The sequence below is a fragment of the Pan paniscus genome, chromosome 12 (genome assembly GCF_029289425.2).
Source record: "Pan paniscus chromosome 12, NHGRI_mPanPan1-v2.0_pri, whole genome shotgun sequence".
In the NCBI taxonomy this organism is placed as follows: domain Eukaryota; kingdom Metazoa; phylum Chordata; class Mammalia; order Primates; family Hominidae; genus Pan; species Pan paniscus.
Window position 1 is genome coordinate 79,636,699 of NC_073261.2, and position 17,963 is coordinate 79,654,661.

The following is a 17,963-nucleotide window of genomic DNA, read 5'->3' on the forward strand; positions in this document are numbered from 1 at the left end:
CCTGAATTCTTTCTTGCGCAAGGTCCAAGAACCCTCTCTTGGGGTCTGGATCGAACCCCTTTCTGGTAACAGCTTCTTAATCAAAAGACTGGCAAATGAACATAGTTATATTCTTAAAATTAAAATAAACTACTTAAGGTATGTATCCCTTCTATGATTTATTGCTTTATTAGACTTTACAGACAACTGGTTCTGACTGAATCAGATAAGCCTTCCTTAACAATCATAATTAAAATTTATAGTAGTACCAGGATTGAGTAGCAAGTAACAAAGTCCTAAAGATAACAGGGAAACGTGACCTAGTTTCGGGGTTGGGGAGCAAGGAAGACTTTTCTGAGGAGGTGATGTTTCAAAATTTTATCCTGAAGGATAAGAAGGAATGAATCAGGACAATGTACTATAGGCAGAGGGAACAGCATTTGCAAAAGTCCTGAAGCAGAAATGAGCATGACATGAACAATGGCTGAAGTTAACACAACCCAGTGAGTGAAGGGAAGTGTGTCAAGATGAAGTTGGAGAGGTAAGCCTCATAATCCATGATAAGAGAGCAAGGGTGGATGCTGATATGGCACTGAAGACTACTGCAGGAGTCAAGCAAGCACCTGACTAGGATGGTGATAGTAGAGATGGCTATGAGATGTTCAGATATCAAATCTATAGGATTGAAGATCAATTGAAAATGGGAAATGAGGAGAGAGTGGTATTGAAAATGACACTAGGAGTCTTGCTTAGGCAAATGCATGAATAGAGATGCTGTTTCAGAGAGAAAACACAAAATAAAACAGTTTTGTCAGGTAGGGGTTTGAAGACAGTCAACAAATTGAATTTTTAAAATGTTGCTGTTGTGGCTGTCATGGAGATATGTAAGTAAATGATAATTAGTCCATTAGTATACATTCATACAGTGGAGCACTATATAGCAGAAATGATCAACTATAGCTACTTGCATCAATATAAAATGTAACACTCAAAACATAATGCTTAGAGAAAGAAATTATAAGAGATGAATATATCCATTATGAAACAATTTACCTTTTAAACAAGCAAACCCCCAAATATATTGTTTAGGTATACATACATATATAATAAAGATACAAAAGCAAGGGGATGTCAGCAAAGTTAGGATAATGGTTGCCTATTATGGGGAAGGGTAGAGAATTAGAAGAGGCACTCAGAGACTTCTAAAACAGCAGTCCCCAACCTTTTTGGCACCAGGGACTGGTTTCATGGAAGGTTTTAGGATGAAACTGTTCCACCTTATATCATCAGGCATTAGTTAAGATTCTCATAAGGAACACGCAACCTAGATCCCCTGTGCGCAGTTCACAACAGGGCTGAATCCTATGAGCATCTAATGCTGCCGCTGACTAGACAGGAGGTAGAGCTCAGGTGGTAATACTCGCCGAAAAAAAAAAAAAGAACAAAACACTGAACTAAATAGGTTTCTCTAATGTGGTACAGGGCTCAGCAAACAGGTTCTCTAAAAGGCCAGGCAGTAAATGTTTTAGGTTTTGTGGGCCGTACAGTCTCTATGGCAACTACTGAACTCTGCCACTGTAGCCTGAATGCAGCCATAGGCAACATGCAAGTAAATAAGCATAGCTGCATGCCAATATAACCTTATTTATGGTCAGTGATACTTAAATTTCATATAATTTTCTCTTGTCACAAAATATTATTCTTCTGATTTTCATTAACCATTTAAAAACATAAAATCCATTCTTAGTTCATGGTGGGCTATACAAAAACAAGTGGTGGGCCAGATTTTGCCCATACGCCATAGTTTGCCAACCCCTGATGTACTACATAAAACATTTAAGATTATGTTTACCAAATCTAACAGTCATTCTATGGAACAGTTTGAAGATCAATACTCTAAGAAGATTATCTTAAGTGCATTAAGTAAATGGATGATCACTAGAGCATGAAGTTATAAAATAGAAAACTTTCTTAGAAAAATAATATACACACAGAATAATTAAAATACTCCAGAAATACTTTTAAAAATCTAACCCTCACTTGAAGTCCCACCACCTAGAGATAATCACTGTTAATATTCTGGTGAGTATCTTTCCACATGTTCTCTTTTATGCAAAACCTGTACATAATCTTCTCTTATAATAAAAAAAAACACTTGCATGTCTGTGTCTACATTCCTTTTTATTTCTTATAAAGTGTATTTTTTTTAAGTAAACTATGTCAGAGATGGAATCAGACTAGCAAAAGAGAAAAACCTCTGGCAATTACATTTTTTAACAGTAAATCTAAGATTCTTTGAAGTGAGTAATCAAAGAAATAAAACTCTGGAAAAAAGCTGAATCTTGAAAAAAGAGTAATAATCTTGACAGTAATGGCTGTGATGACAGTTTACATTATTGGGGGCTAACAATGTACCAGGCTCTGACATAAGCATTTTACTTCTCCCAACAACCCTACGAGTAATAATTATCTCAATTTTATAGATGTAGAAACCGATATATCTGAGAGATTAATAACAACTTGGACTTCAATTTCTTCTATTATTATTTGGTCTATTCAGCTTCTCTACCTCTTTTTGAGTCAATTTTAGAACAGTATATTAATTATTCTAAGACCAAGTACAATAGTGTCATTAAGTTCTTTAAAACTTCAGAGAATACATCATATCCATATTTTGAATTATTGGAGAGCACAAAAAGATGGAATATAACTCAAATTATTATACAAACTCAGCATCACTCCAACATGAAAATTTGACAGAGGTAGCACATGCATACTCAAAAGAAAATTTCTAGCCTATTCTATTTTAATTGTAATGAAACAATACTCTGACCAAAAGAATCTCAAGTATATTCATGGGCCTACCAACAATGTTTCGGTATCTGTACTTTAAATGCCTATCAACTATTAAACCCATGACCCTTGTGTAGGCCTGTATACCGCTCAGAAATGTTCTGGCATTATTGTAACAAATGGTTCTATGTTAGTAAGTTCTACTGCTTCTCTGAATACTACTTTTAATTATATGGTCAGTTAAGAATGTATTTTGTAATCAGATGCCTAATTTCAAGGGATGGAGTTTAATAAGTTCTTGTATTTTTCTCTGTACATTAATATAGTGGTCCATTTTTAAAAAGAAGAAAAAAGAAGACACAGAACCAAATTAAGAGTCATGTGTGATATAGTCCCTGCAATCCTACTCTCCAAAAAAGACAATTTTAGGGCTATTTCTTTTTCTAATTAAAAAAAAAAGTAAGTATTTAATTTTACATTTCCAGCTCCTAAGTTTTATCCACACAATTCTAACTTCTAGTATCACGTAGGAGGGCACGCCGAGCCTAACAGAAATCTTATTCTTAAGCCCAAATCTCACGTACAGATACTGCCTATGCTTTGCTTAGGGCATTAGAATGAAAAGCGGATAGGCAATAAAATAATCAAACATTTGGGAGGCAGGAGCAGAAAGGATGAATTCCAGCATTACCATTTAAGAATGCTATAACCTTGAATGTCTTTCTTCATATTTCTGAACCTAAATTAGCCCCTTGGTACAATGACGATAATATCTACCTTATGGGTTGGATGTGATGATAGAAATAATATACATAAAATGGCTCATAGGAGATATTCAAAAGACAGAGAGGTTTTAAAAATGTTACCAGTATTATCTAGCATCTTTAGCTTTTCTCTCTTTTAAAAAATACTTCTTTCTTTCGGTTCTTCTGGGTCATGCCACAAATGTCATTTTCCTATGTACAGTATCTGCCAGAGTGAAAGTTCTATCCATGACTCCAACTTCCATATTATATCCTAAGAAACACTATGGACATTTCAATGTTCCTAAGCCATTGACTCTACAGCTCATCTACAAAAACTAAGGATAGCTAATCTGTACAGTACTGGGTAAGGTCCAGGAACACAGTCCTTATTCATTTGGAGGGGCTTCTGATTCTTTTTTAGTCTATAAAACACTACCACAATTTAAATTTTGCTCTATAGATACCGTACACTAGAGAAGCCTAAAATCCTAAGAGGTTATGCTTCATTTTCTTATGGGGAAAATATCTTATGTAATATACTAACAAATACACCATTCATCGAAATGTTTCTTATTTGGCCAGCATTATTGGCAGACTGTGGTATAACACAAATAACATAAGCCTTAGATTTAGCAGGACCTAAAATCAAATTCAAGCTCCCACTAGCTGTGTTAGAGACCTAAGTCTCGGCCTTTCCAGGATAACATGACATAAGGTAAAAACAACTAAGTATATAATAGGGCGACAAAAATGATAGCTTCTGATATACAACCAATCCAAAGCATGTTAGTTCATGTTAGTGACAGTAACAAAAAGTAAGGCTGTTTTATGTCTAGGGAGAGATTATTGCTGAGTCAGTTCTGCATTGATATCCCATCTCCAGGGAGACTACTTCTGTTAGGCAAACCAACTTAGTAAAGTAAATAACATTTTACTCAGCATTATAACCACATGTGACTAGTACTGTCAGCACTGCCTCTACTGATCATGCTTACTAGAGCACAGGGCATCAATGCTTCCCACAAATCTCCCTTAATATAAAAGGTGGTTAAATATAAACAAAAATACCAACAAAGTAAAACAACTCTCAGTTGAGGAATTTAGCAGACAGCTTAATCCAGAAAAGAGTCTCTGATTAGGGGAACTACTTAACAGTGAGCTCATTATGATCCTGCTAATAATTTACAAATAATATTCAGTTACCAATGGTAAGTGAGCAAATGGAATCTGCACCATTTCATTCTCTAGGGAGGATAACCATTTTATAACCCCAGCAGTTTAAATCAAGTATCACAAGAAATATGAAGACTCTAAGGACTAAAATAAATAAAATAATGTTTTGATAATAACAACTTTTTTACTTTTTATCTAAAACTGCTTAGAATACATTTACTAATCTTTAACAAACTTAAAAGATACTACTGTCTCCTATGCCAAATTTTAGCTCTAAAAAAAACTAATGGAAAATAATTTGACAACTTGTAATGAATCCAAGAAAGAAACAAAGAAAGAAACTGATCAGGACAATGCGTGCCCCTTTTTGGATCTACCCTCCCTGACACCATAAGAAAAAGGAAAATTTGTCCGGACACAGTGGCTCATGCTTATAATCCCAACACTTTTGGAGGCTGAGGCAGGAGGATCGCTTGAGCCCAGGAGTTTGAGACCAGCCTGAGCAACAGACAGACCCTGTCTCTACAATAAGATTTTCTAAAATTAGCCAGGCCAAGTGGCATGCATCTGTGGTCCCAGCGACTCATGAGGCTGAGGTGGGAGGATCGCTGGAACCTGGGAGGCTGAGGCTGCAGTGAGCCAAGTTCGTACCACTGCACTCCAGCCTGGGTGACAGAGTGAGACTGTGTCAAAAAAAAAAAAAAAAAAAGAGAAAAGACAATGGAAACATCTTAAAATTAGTCTTTAGCAGGATATTTGAGAAGGGTATCGGGAGAAGTAAAGGCAAATAAGGATAACTTTTAATCACGTAAGAAAACAAATGTAGAGAAGCATGTTGAACAAAATCATCAACTAGAAACTCCAAGTAATACAGCTTAGTTTTGGTTTTACCAATTAGCATGTAACATACAAATTTAGTTTTTAGAAATAGGACAATCAAGAAATCTTTAGTTTATTAACAACTAAAATTAAACCTAACCTATCAAAAGCTCAGAATCTGAAAAGATTTTTTAAATATTCATTTTAACATTTGCTGAGTACCACATGTGGACGATATGACGATAAAGTTCAAGCTCTCAGATGTAAATATTTAAAGCTCTTTCTCTATGCCTATTTACTCTAAATTGACCTTCAATTTAAGCAAACTTTATTTGCTAGACACCAAGGGCATAGCAGTTTAGAAACTGCAAATTAGAAGGGTTGGGGATGTGGTTATAGAGGAGTACTACGTGTAAGTACAATGACCACAGGAAGAGAAGAACAAAGAAACCTTAAAAAGTGTAACAGCCCAGGGCCACAGACTACATGGACACATTATGCAAGACATAAAAAAGGGAACACATGGAGATATAAAACAGATTTAAAAGAGACTAGCCGTGCATAGTGGCTCATGCCTGTAATCTCAGCACTTTGGGAGGCCAAGGCAGACAGGCTGCTTGAGCCCAGGAGTTTGAGACCAGCCTGGGCAACAAGGCAAAACCCTGCCTCTATATACAAAAGTTAGCCAGGTATGGTGGTGTGCGCCTGTGGTTCCAGTTACTCTGGAGGCTGAGGTGGGAGGATCACTTGAGCTCAGGAGGTAAAGGCTGCAGTGAGCTGTGACTGCACTATCACACTCCAGCCTGACCAACAGAGCAAAATCCTGTCTCAAAAAAAAGTAAGAGACCACTATGAACAACTGTAAGCAAATAAATTTTAAAACTAAGAAGAAATGACTAGATTTTTAGAAAAACATAAATTACCAAAACTGACTCAAGAAGAAATTAAAAATCAGTAGCCGTTAAAGACTTTGAATCAGTAATTAAAATCTTTGCTCAAGGAAAACACCAGCCCATGCAAACTGTTCTTCTAGGCAGAAGAAACAAATCTGTCTAGCAACCTTGATATGTAATCACTGATGGCCAGAACAAGAGATCAAAAGAGATGCAACAGCCAGCTCAATAAGGCAAAAAAAAAAAAAAAAAAAAAAAGAAATAAAGTCATGCAAATTGGAAAAGAGAAAATAAAACTCCATTTTCTGATGATGTGATTGTCTACATAGCAAACCCTAAGTAATCTTAAAAAAGAAAGAAAAGTAAACTAAGTGAGTTTAGCAGGGTCACAGGATACAAGATCAACACACAAAAATCAATTACATAACTATATACCGTACTAACAACAAACATGTAGAAACCAAAATTAAAAGAAATGTAACAAAAATATATAACCTTAAAGGAGACAGGCTGATGGGATCTTTTTTTTTTTTTTGAGATGGAGTCTCTGTCGCCCAGGCTGGAGTGCAGTGGTGCAATCTCGGCTCACTGCAACCTCTACCTCTCAGGTTCACACCATTCTCCTGCCTCAGCCTCCCGAGTAGCTGGGACTACAGGTGTCCGCCACCACGCCTGGCTAATCTTTTGTATTTTTAGTAGAGACGGGTTTTCACCATGTTAGCCAGGATGGTCTCAATCTCCTGACCTTGTAATCCACCCACCTCGGCCTCCCAAAGTGCTGGGATTACAGGCGTGAGCCACCCGGCCCTGATGGAATATTTCTATACTCCAAAGGAGAAGATTCAAATGGCAGGAGAGAAAACATGCTAGATATTCTAGAGTTACCACTGCCTTTGTACTTACTCTGGGGAGTGGTGAACAATAAGAATGTGAGTCTATAGTCTACTTCACAACCATATCAGGCCTATCCCTCTTCTCCATCTCCACTGCCCCCTAACAGGTTCAGTCTTCATCATTTGCATGGATGAATCAGATGCCTAAACAGTCTACCTTTCTCCACCCTCACTCCCTTCTGGAGCATCCTTCATAATATTGATCCCAGGATTTCAAGCATCAAAGAAAAAAAAAAAACTCAGAGGGCTCCGTGTCTGGCTACCTCCTCCACCCTTTAAAAACTGGGAAGAAAAAGTACAGCAAAACAACAGTTAACGGTATTATAATTTAGGAATATTGAGATAATATAGTTGGAATTATGCCATCTGGAGAATGAAGGTGATCAAATGTTTGTTTTTACATATACAGAGACCCTTTCTTTAAAAATGGGAATTCTGACTGGCCGCTCTTCAATCCTTCTAAAGACCAAGACAAAGAAACTCTCAGGAAAAAATTAAATTTCAAATAGTTAAAAAGGTAAATAAACAATCGAAAGAGATTTGTGCAGAGTCTTTCATGGGAAATGTTAAAGAGGATAAACAACCCTCTGTCTCTAGCCAGCCCAGGTAGTCCTTCCTCTACAAGCAACTCAATTAGCTAACCTCAAAGATCTGTGATTTTTCTTTTAATATTAGAATTTTTAAAATAAGCACAGCATTCCACAAATGGAATCCAGTTATTTAAGGTCTAACATAGCACAACAGTTACAACTAATTCTGATCATACTCCTCTCCAATTAAATAAAAGAAAAACCCTAATGTATAATACTGAGTTATTTAAATAGTCTCATACTCCATAGCTAGACATGTTTTTGATCAGGTACAATTTTACGTTCAATTTAAACAATGTAAATGTAGTGTCAGCTACAAAAATATGTAATCGAAGAAATGCTATTCTTCCAACACAAACTTTCCCTTTCCTGTCTCCCCCTAAAAGAACTTCTACACAGTTTAAGGTATAGTCATTTCCCATAAACATGGCTTAAAATTGAGACTTCTTTTGCAGATAAAGAAAAGCAGGTTTAAACAGTCTCAAAGATGAACTGGTAGTTTAAAGCAGAATTCTCAATATTCTTTGATAAGGATGTAGTGCTACATTAATATCCCCAAAATTCTTAAGACATTCTCTGAAATCTGAAATGAATTAAGACTTACTATTAAACAGTTTGCATCATAATTGTTTGAAGCATAGTGGGTAAAAATCCTTTGTTATTGCTTGCAGGTCAATCCTGGAAATCCACTTAAATGGGATAATTCTACATCTTGTTACACAGATTTTCTAATTTTCACAATAAAATATAAAACTTTCCAGGGGCAATACTTAGATCTAGTATGAATGAACCATTCCACAACTATTTCCCAAGCACTAAATAGAAACCACAAATAGACATAAAATAAAATTGGGTCAAAAATCTCGATTACGGCCAGGCGCGGTGGCTCACGCATGTGAGCCCTGCACTTTGGGAGGCCGAGGTGGGCGGATCACCGGAGGTCAGGAGTTTGAAACCAGCCTGGCTAACATGGTAAAACTCCGTTTCTACTAAAAATACAAAAAATTAGCGGGCATGGGGGCATGCGCCTGTAATCCCAGCTACTCAGGAGGCTGAGGCAGGAGAATCACTTGAACCTGGGAGGCAGAGGTTGCAGTGAGCCAAGATAGTGCCATTGCACTCCAGCTTGGGCAACAAGAGCAAAACTCCATCTCAAGAAAAAAAAAAAAAAGTCTTGATTATTATTTTGAAAGAACTAGTTTGGAAATATCTCACCACCCACACTGATTTTCTATGTTCTAACTGTAATCAAATTACTTCACCACAAAGATATATATGTGGTTTGTATTATTTTGGCTCCCTACACAAATACTTTACCAGAATTACAACTTAATGTTATGCTCTCAACTTCTTAAGAGTTTATCAAATAAGTGGTCTTATATTATTCCACGTTCTATAAAAATGGTATTAAAGGGCTGGGTGTGGTGGCTCATGCCTGTAATCCCAGAACTTTGGGAGGCCGAGGCAGGCGGATCACTTGAGGTCAAGAGTTCACAATCTGCCTGACCAACACGGTGAAACCCCAACTCTACTGAAAATACAAAAATTAGCCAGGTGTGGTGGTACATGCCTGTAATCCCAGCTACTAGGGAGGCTGAGGGAGGAGAATCGCTTGAACCCAGGAGGGGGAGGTTGCAGTGAGCTGAGATTGCGCCACTGCACTCTAGCCTGGTGGACAGAGTGAGATGCCTTCTCAAAAAAAAAAGAAAAAAAAAGTATAAAAGACATCATCCCTGATATAAAGACCCACACAAAAAAATTCTTCTTTGACTTTACTGCCAAGGTTTCTCTTTAAAAAACTGATATGCTTCCTTTATGTAGAAAATGAGAAAAATATAACTCATTGTGTGTCTCCTTTTTTCCTATTACCAACAGAAAATACAAATGGAAGGCCTTTGTTTAAATTTCAGATATATTTGGAGATGCCCCCCAGTCCCTTGTATGACGCTTAATCAATTATCATTATACTAAATGTTCAAGTATACATCTGTTTGCCAGAGGCATGTGAACCATCATGAGTAGGGGTTGGGTAAAATGAGGCTGAGACCTACTGGGCTGTATTCCTAAATGGTTAAGGCATTCTAAGTCACAGGATGAGACAGGAGGTCAGCACAAAATACAGGTCATAATGACCTTGCTGAGAAAACAGGCTGCATGTCAGAAGCCAACCAAAACCCACCAAAACCAAGAAGGCCACAAGAGTGATCTCTGGTCATCCTCACTGTTACACTCCCACCAGTGCCATGACAGGTTACAAATGCCATGGCAATGTTAGGAAGTTACCCTATATGGTCTAAAAAGGGAGGCATGAATAATCCACCCCTTGTTTAGCATATCATTAAGAAATAACCATAAAAATGGGCAACCAGCAGCTCACGGGGCCGCTCTATGGAATAGCCATTCTTTTATTCCTTTAACTTATTAATAAACTTGCTTTCACTTTACTCTATGGACTCACCCTGAATTCTTTCTTGCGCAAGATTCAAGAACTTTCTCTTGGGGGTCTGGATCGGGACCCCTTTCCTGTAACATGTTGAATATAATACATATATGCAGTGGAAGGAGGGAGGAAGTAGATGAAAAACTCATAAAAAGTTAACAGTCAAGTTTTCTGAAACTAAAAAACTATACTTTGGGGCCTAAAATTGAGTAATCTCAAATGTTCCCATAAGATGAATGGGTAAGAATTTCAACGGGTTGTAAAAACATAAACCTTCCATTAAAAAAAGTAGTAAACAGGCCAGGCGTGGAACCTCATGCCTGTAATCCCAGCACTTTGGGAGGCCAAGGTGGGCGGGTCACAAGGTCAGGAGTTCCAGACTAGCCTGGCCATCATGGTGAAACCCCGTCTCTACTAAAAATACAAAAATTAGCCAGGTATAGTGGTATGTGCCTGTAATGTGAGCTACTCGGGAGGCTGAGGCAGAAGGATCGCTTAAACCTGGGAGGCAGAGGATGCAGTGAGCCGAGATCGCACCATTGCACTCCAGCCTGGGCGACAGAGCGAGACTCTGTCTCAAAAAAAAAGAAGTAGTAAACATAAAAAAACTTATGACTTCTCAAATAAGAGATGGGAAGGTGTACTTAAGCAAAATGCTGACGCAATAAACCAAAAGGCAATGATCAAAAGACTAAATGACATAAAATTTAAGATTTCTGTATATCAAAAAATGTCATAAACAAAGGTAAATGATAAGCTGAATAAAACATTTTCAACATATGACATATGGAAACGACATGATACATGACAATGTTGTCATATGTTGAAAATTAATATATATATTTTATAAGAAAAAGATATGCCAGACACAGTGGTGTGCGTCTACAGACCAGCTACTAAGAAGGTGGGGGTGGGGGTGGGGGTATGGAGAGGATGCTTGCTTGAGCCCAGGACCTCAAAGTCCAGCCTAGGCAACAAAGCAAGACCTGTCTCTATTTAAAAAAGAAAACAAGACAAAGAAAATGGTAAAACACAACAACTCAATTAAAAAACAGCAAAGGATATCTCTAGAATAATCACAAATCAGATGTATACTTGGCCAATAAAGGTCATTCTTGGAATTTGTCAAAGACATCCAAATTAAAATGTGATACAAATTTATCACTTATCAACCTGGCAAAGTTTGTTTTTATTTCTTTTACATTTTAATGGTACTATCTAGCATGGGTATTGAGAAAGTAGCATTGTCACACACTAATGTGAGAACATAGATCCACATGACGTTTCAAAAAGGAAATTGTATATTATGTACTAAAGCTTGCAAACTATGCACATCCTTCTATCTAAGGCTTCCCAATTAGAAATTTATTCCAAGAACATAATCAGATAAGGATGGAGATCTATATGCAGGAAATATTCATCATAGCATTAGTTATATTAGGAAAAAATTGGCAATAATCATATTGCTCAGTGAATAGAAGAATGGTTAAATAAATTCTGGTGCCTTTACATGCTGAAATAATAGACATAAAAAACCATGTTTCTGGGGCATTTAATATTCTGGTAATGTTCATGATATTAAATAAAAATGGTTATAAAATAGCACAACTAAACAGACCTCAACACACATATATATCACAAACATTTTTTTAAAAATATAGTTAGGAAATACCACTGTGGTTATCTCTGGATAGTTTCTATTTATTGTAATTTCATTTTTTTTCTTTGTTATACTTTCCAAAATATTAGATTCAATATTTTTAAAATGTTATTTAAAAAGGAAGTAGATCTTGGGGCCAGGTGCAGTGGCTCACGCCTGTAATCCCAACACTTTGGGATTTGTAAAAATACAAAAATTAGCCCAGCATGGTGGCGCATGCCTGTAATCCCAGCTACTCGGACACTGAGGTAAAAGAATCACTTGAACCTGGGAGGCGGAGGTTGCAGCGAGCTGAGATCGCACCACTGCACTCCAGCCTGAGTGGTAGAGCGAGACTCCGTTTCAAATAAATAAAAGAAAAAGGAAGTCGATCTTGAAAAAGATCAATCTAATTTCATATTATAAACTCAAAGATATATGCAAAATGTAGAAGAAATGAATGATGAAATATTTTAAAAACTTTTTAAAGATGAAGCAACGGTGAGGAAGGAAAGAGACACAAATAAATGGTGGGTTACAGGGGCAGAGAACACAATCAATGGAGAAAGGAATCGCAAATACAGGTCTCCACTCAAGCCAGCGTGACTTTCTCAAACAGTATTAGGAATTAGTGGTAAGTAATATCACTAATGAATTTCAACTTATTTATGAGTCTCTTCTGGTTGCAAGGTTCTGACATACTCAAATGTAGGTGTGTATGGCTGAGGAAGGATCCTGATTAATAAGCACGGATTTGATAAGGAAAACAGGTCAGAAGTCCAAGAACAAAATCAGTGACACAAGTGGGTCTGGGCCTCAAGGATACTGGGACTGAGAAGGGTCTGGTTCCAGAGCTGCCCTAGGAAGCAGCAAGAGGAGCAGTAGGCAGTGGCAGATCCTCATTCTAGAACTCTGGTTCTTACTGGGACCCAGCAACTCCCTGGGTATCAGCTTTAGATATGTGATTTGCCTCCAGCCACCAGCTGGTATCTCTGCTTCTAGACTCTGTATTCTTCTTCTTCCTCATAGGTGCCACTTTCTCATACCTTTTGCTAATTCTTGATCTATCACAGGCCCCTCCTATCTCTCTCTTGATTTTTCAAATTCTGCTTCCAATACTTAACTGCCAATCTCTATTTCTTTTTGTGAGTTTTATGATACACATCATGTGTATCCTTACAGTAACCAGTACTCCACCTTGTCTATCTGGAGTACATCCAGACAGAAAATTAAAAGCAAAAGCTGTATTTCTTTAACCAAATATAGCCAATTGTAAGGCCTGTCAGAACCTGATTGGTTAAGCTCATTCCCATGTGGAGACAACTTTCTGTGCTTCCACCTGGTTGGGCAGTGGCCGACCAATCACTGGTGACTTTAATTTGGATACCCATGCCAGTCCAATCACCTATGGCCAGGTAAGGTAAGGTCATTCACGATTGAAAGCACAGCTACCTTAGTTTACTCCCTCAGTGAATGTTCTCCTTAGACATGATTGTAGGAATAGCAGGCACTGAAATTACTCAGTGACAAAATGTAATAACAAAAGGTCTTATCCAGTATTTCATAACTCATGTTCCCTAGAATTCTAGTATACCACATGATATTAACAAGTATTCTACAAATAAAGGCTTCCGTTTGAATACGTTAATACTTTAGTTCTCTGAGAGAGGAGATCCTCCTGGGCATTATTTCCTAAACTGGTCACAGCTGCGTTTTTCAATATTATAAAGTAGAGCAGAATAAATATCTTATAGTATATTGATACAATGGAATAGTATATGCACAACGGATTAGAGAAATAAAAACATACACACGAATACTGACATGTATACATATGTGTGTAGACATGTGTACAAAAGAGGCAAAACTAAACTATACCATTTAGGGATGCATATATAGATGGTAAAAGTTTAAAGAGAAAGAAAAAATGATGTTCACAAAAGTAAGAATATGATTACTTCTGGGGGATGCGATGGGGTGGGGACAGATGGAGTATGACTGGGAAAGGGCACACAGCAGGCTTCTGGTTCACTGGCAATATTCTATTTCTTAATCTGGGTAGCAAATATGCTTTATAATTACTCATTAAACTGTACCTTTATAATGTATTCATTCTTTTATATATGGGTTACATTTTACTACAGAAAAGGAGAATAACCAAAAAGCAGCATACGCAAGACAGACAACAAAGAAAGCAGAAAGCAGTACTGTACTTGTACTTGGAGGCACTCGCAAAGTGCTACTAACAACCACCTCAGGTATCCTTCAGTGAAACTCCAATAATAGTTCACCCCTACACAAGACTATTATTTCTCTAATTATATTACCTTTCGAACTATCATTCCTGTAAGATATTACATCTTATGACAATTTACAATCCAATAACAATGGATATAGTTTTCTGCCAAGTTTTTTTTCTCTTTGACTCCATATGGTTATGTATGTTTTGCTATTAACAAAAAGAGCCATTCTGAGAGAGAAAGCCACAAATAAAATTTGGCACAGTCGACCCAATTAAATATTCTACCAAAGAAAAACATGAAGCATCCACTTTCTACTGGTACATTACTTCAAATGGTGTAAAAATTAAACGTGTTAAATAGTTCAATAATTTACAATATTTAAGAATATAATGCTCCTTGATATGACATTATTCAGCCACAATGTTTATTCCAAGATGTTCCTTAAAGAATCTGAGTTCTTATCCTGGTTCTGCATCTTACTTACTGCTAGCAAAATGCAGCTTACTAGCTTTCTTATTTGACTGTATGGGAAAAAACTTCAGTTTCCTGGATGTGATTGATGAACTTCATCTATTTAACCAACCTAGTTCCTTCAAGTGAAATGATGCTAATGGGAAAAAAATTTTATTTGACTTAAAGATTTTTTAACACATACATAGAAGCTATGAGAACATATGTTCCTACCTTTACAGTTATAAACAAATATTCTCTAGGACCAATTTTCACCTCCTCAAATACAACTGGATGTGTATGGGAAACACACTTGAGTCCACACATTCAACACACACTCTTCAGTCCACTAACAGCCTAAAAGTCTGCCCCAATCTGGCTATTCTCCATCGGACCTCAAATTAACTATATCCAAAATTAACAATATGTCTCCCCAGGTTTGTACTTGAAATGTTATTTACCAGGATTGTACCTGATTTCTTGGGAAAATCTTAGAGTATCTTACTCTTCCTCCACTTAATACCACCATATTTAATGTTACCTAGTTCAATAGTTTCTTTTTTCAAGATGCCCCTCCAGTGTACCTTTTCTGTCTACTTTCACTGCCAGTAACTTTGTCCAGATTTTTGTCTCATTCCTAGATTTCTACAACACCTTAGTCTCTCTCCTGTCTTCCTGGACTCATAATACTGCCAGATTCTGTTTCTTTTAGGAACATTCAACAGTTAGAGCATCTTGCGCCTCGCATTCACTCATTACCACCCATAATCAGGCCCTGCTTTATCCAAACTAATTTCTCCTTACTCTGAAATACCTCCCTTAGTTGGCCCTCTACCATTCAATTCTAATTTTAACATCTACATCAAGTTCAAATGTCTCCCTGTTGATTTCTCTAAAAGGGTTTATAGTTAACACCACAATTTGTTCTCACCTTTTCAGATCATTTCAAGCATATCAATTTTATCTCTACAACTGTAAGATTCTAAAGATAAAAAATGGTCTTATATTGCTTCTTAAAACCCAAAGCACATAGGAGAGGGATGGAAATTTACATCCCAATTTTTTTTTTTTTTTTTAGAAAAGACAGAAAGGTATCAGAGCCAAGGTACTATCTTCTATTCTGCTGCTTTGATCTTGGCTCAGATAACTGATTACATCAACAGGTGGTGTGTGAGTTGGCCAGTAAAGCATGACTCACCATTTTGCCAAACAATCAGCTTCAATGGGAAAGCGTCTGTGAAATTGTTTAAACCACTGATATGTATTCTATGTAAATGCATGAATTATTTGAAAGCTTGATCAGATAATTTTAGTAGAAGAATCTGATTGCTAATTTGGGCTATATGCCCACTAGAATACAGACCCTAAATCAGAATTTTCTAGGCATCAGGCAAATTATTAGCAACCAAGCATCCAAAAATAATTATTGTCACCAAACTAATAATAATCAGTTATCAGATTGCTATCTGATAATAAAAGTCACCCAGTAGGAATGGAGTTAATTTTTCTTACTTTACCCATTAATAATCTTTTTCTCTTCAATACCAGAAGAATTTTATAAAAGCAAAACCATCAAGCTACAGCTATAACATTTCTTCTCATTGTCCAGTCATGATAAAATCTCCATAGTTCAAAAGAATAGAAATTCACAGATTGTACTGTCCTGTGTCTCTCACCAAATAATTAAGAGACTCTTAAAATCTAGTCTTTTATTGTGAAAGGCCACTGTATTTCTCTAATTCCACTCTTGGATCTACTTTTAAGATTTAACACCTGGATAATGTTCTTCATAACTTTCTTAGTTTACGTTTCAGAAGCTAAGATTGGGAGCGGTGATAAATTACTTGCTAGAAAAATAAGTTCTTAATATAGGTGAGTGTACTTTTCTTAAATTTCATTTCAAGAAGCTATGTGAGTACAGGTTGAGCATCCCTAAATCCAAAAATCTGAAATTCAAAATGGTCCAAACTCTGAAACTTTTTGAGTGCCTACATAATGCTCAAAGGAAATGTTCATTGGAACATTTCGAATTTCCACATTAGGGATGCCCAACTAGTAAACATAATGCAAATATTAAAAAAAAAAATCTGAAATCCGAAACACTTCTGGTCCCAAGCATTTCAGGTAAGGGATACCAACCTGTATGTGGCTTGTGTTTGTGGGTAATAGGTGTTTGGGGGTAGCACAACAACCCAAGTGTCCATCACAATATGCATGGACAAACCAAATGTGCTACATACATAATGGAATATTATTCAGCCTTAAATAGGAAGGATATTCTAGCACATGCTACAACATGGATGTACCTTGAAGACATTGTGCTAAGTGGAATAAACCAGTCATAAAAGGGCAAATACTGATGATTCTTCTCATGAGGTTCCTAGAGTAATAAATTCATAGAGACAGACAGTAGAATGGTAGTTTCCAGGGGCTGCAGAGAGGAGGAAATGAGGTTAGTTTTTAATGAGTACAGAGTCTCAGTTGGGGAAGATGAAAAAGTTCTGCAGATAGATGGTGATGATGGTTGCACAATAATGTGAATGTGCTTAATGCCACTAAACTATACACTTAAAAATGGTTAAAATGAGCCAGGTGTGGTGACTCACATCTGTCATCCCAGCACTTTGGGAGGCCAAGGCAGGAGGATCGCTTGGGCCCAGGAGTTCAAGGCCAGCCTGGGTAATATAGTGAGGCCTCACCTTTACAAAAAAAGTTAAAAATTAGCTGGGCATGGTGGCACACACCTACAATCCCAGCTACTTGGGAAGTCAAGGCAGGAGGACAAAATTGGGCCCAGAAAGTCGAGGCTGCAGTGAGCTATGATGGCACCACTGCACTTCAGCCTGAGCCAGAGAGAGACTGTCTCAAAAGAGGGAGGGAGAGAGGGGGAAAGAGAGGTAGAGAAGGGGAGGGAAGGGAAGGGGGTTGGGGGAGAGAGAGAAATGGTTAAAATGGCAAATTTTATGTTTTGTATATTTTACTACAATAATAAAGTATAACACAGAGAATCATATTACTTTTTAAATAACTCTATGTTCTGTGTGGTCAATTTTGAGGCATGCCCTCTACTATTGACTGTGTCTATTCTTTTCACATAATGGAGAAAATAGGAAAAAAATTAAGTATAAGAAAAGACATCAATGTCTACATAAGCAATTATCTTTGTACACATGGGTATTTAAATACTGCCATCTGCTTATGTCTGATATTTTTGCTGTACTCTTCCCAAATGTCTTTATCCATTCATTCAACAAGTATGAACATGGACTATGTGCTAAACTTTATGTAAAGTGCTAGAGATAAAA

At 37.0% G+C, this 17,963-nt stretch overlaps 1 protein-coding gene across 19 annotated transcripts in view; it reads right to left on the reverse strand.

Annotated features, from left to right (window-relative positions):
* Positions 1 to 17,963, reverse strand: part of SOCS5 (suppressor of cytokine signaling 5) — a 177,225-nt gene that overhangs the window by 122,316 nt on the left and 36,946 nt on the right. Inside the window, exons 1-2 of one of the 19 annotated variants that reach the window (XM_063594968.1) lie at positions 16,720 to 17,963; positions 1 to 16,590 (exon numbers count right to left, since the gene is read on the reverse strand). The exon at positions 16,720 to 17,963 is cut by the window's right edge and continues 36,315 nt beyond it. The exons of 17 other annotated variants lie outside the window; for them this stretch is intronic. The gene's annotated coding sequence lies outside the window, so the exon portion shown is untranslated. One more of the 19 variants, XM_063594967.1, reaches the window with a different exon arrangement.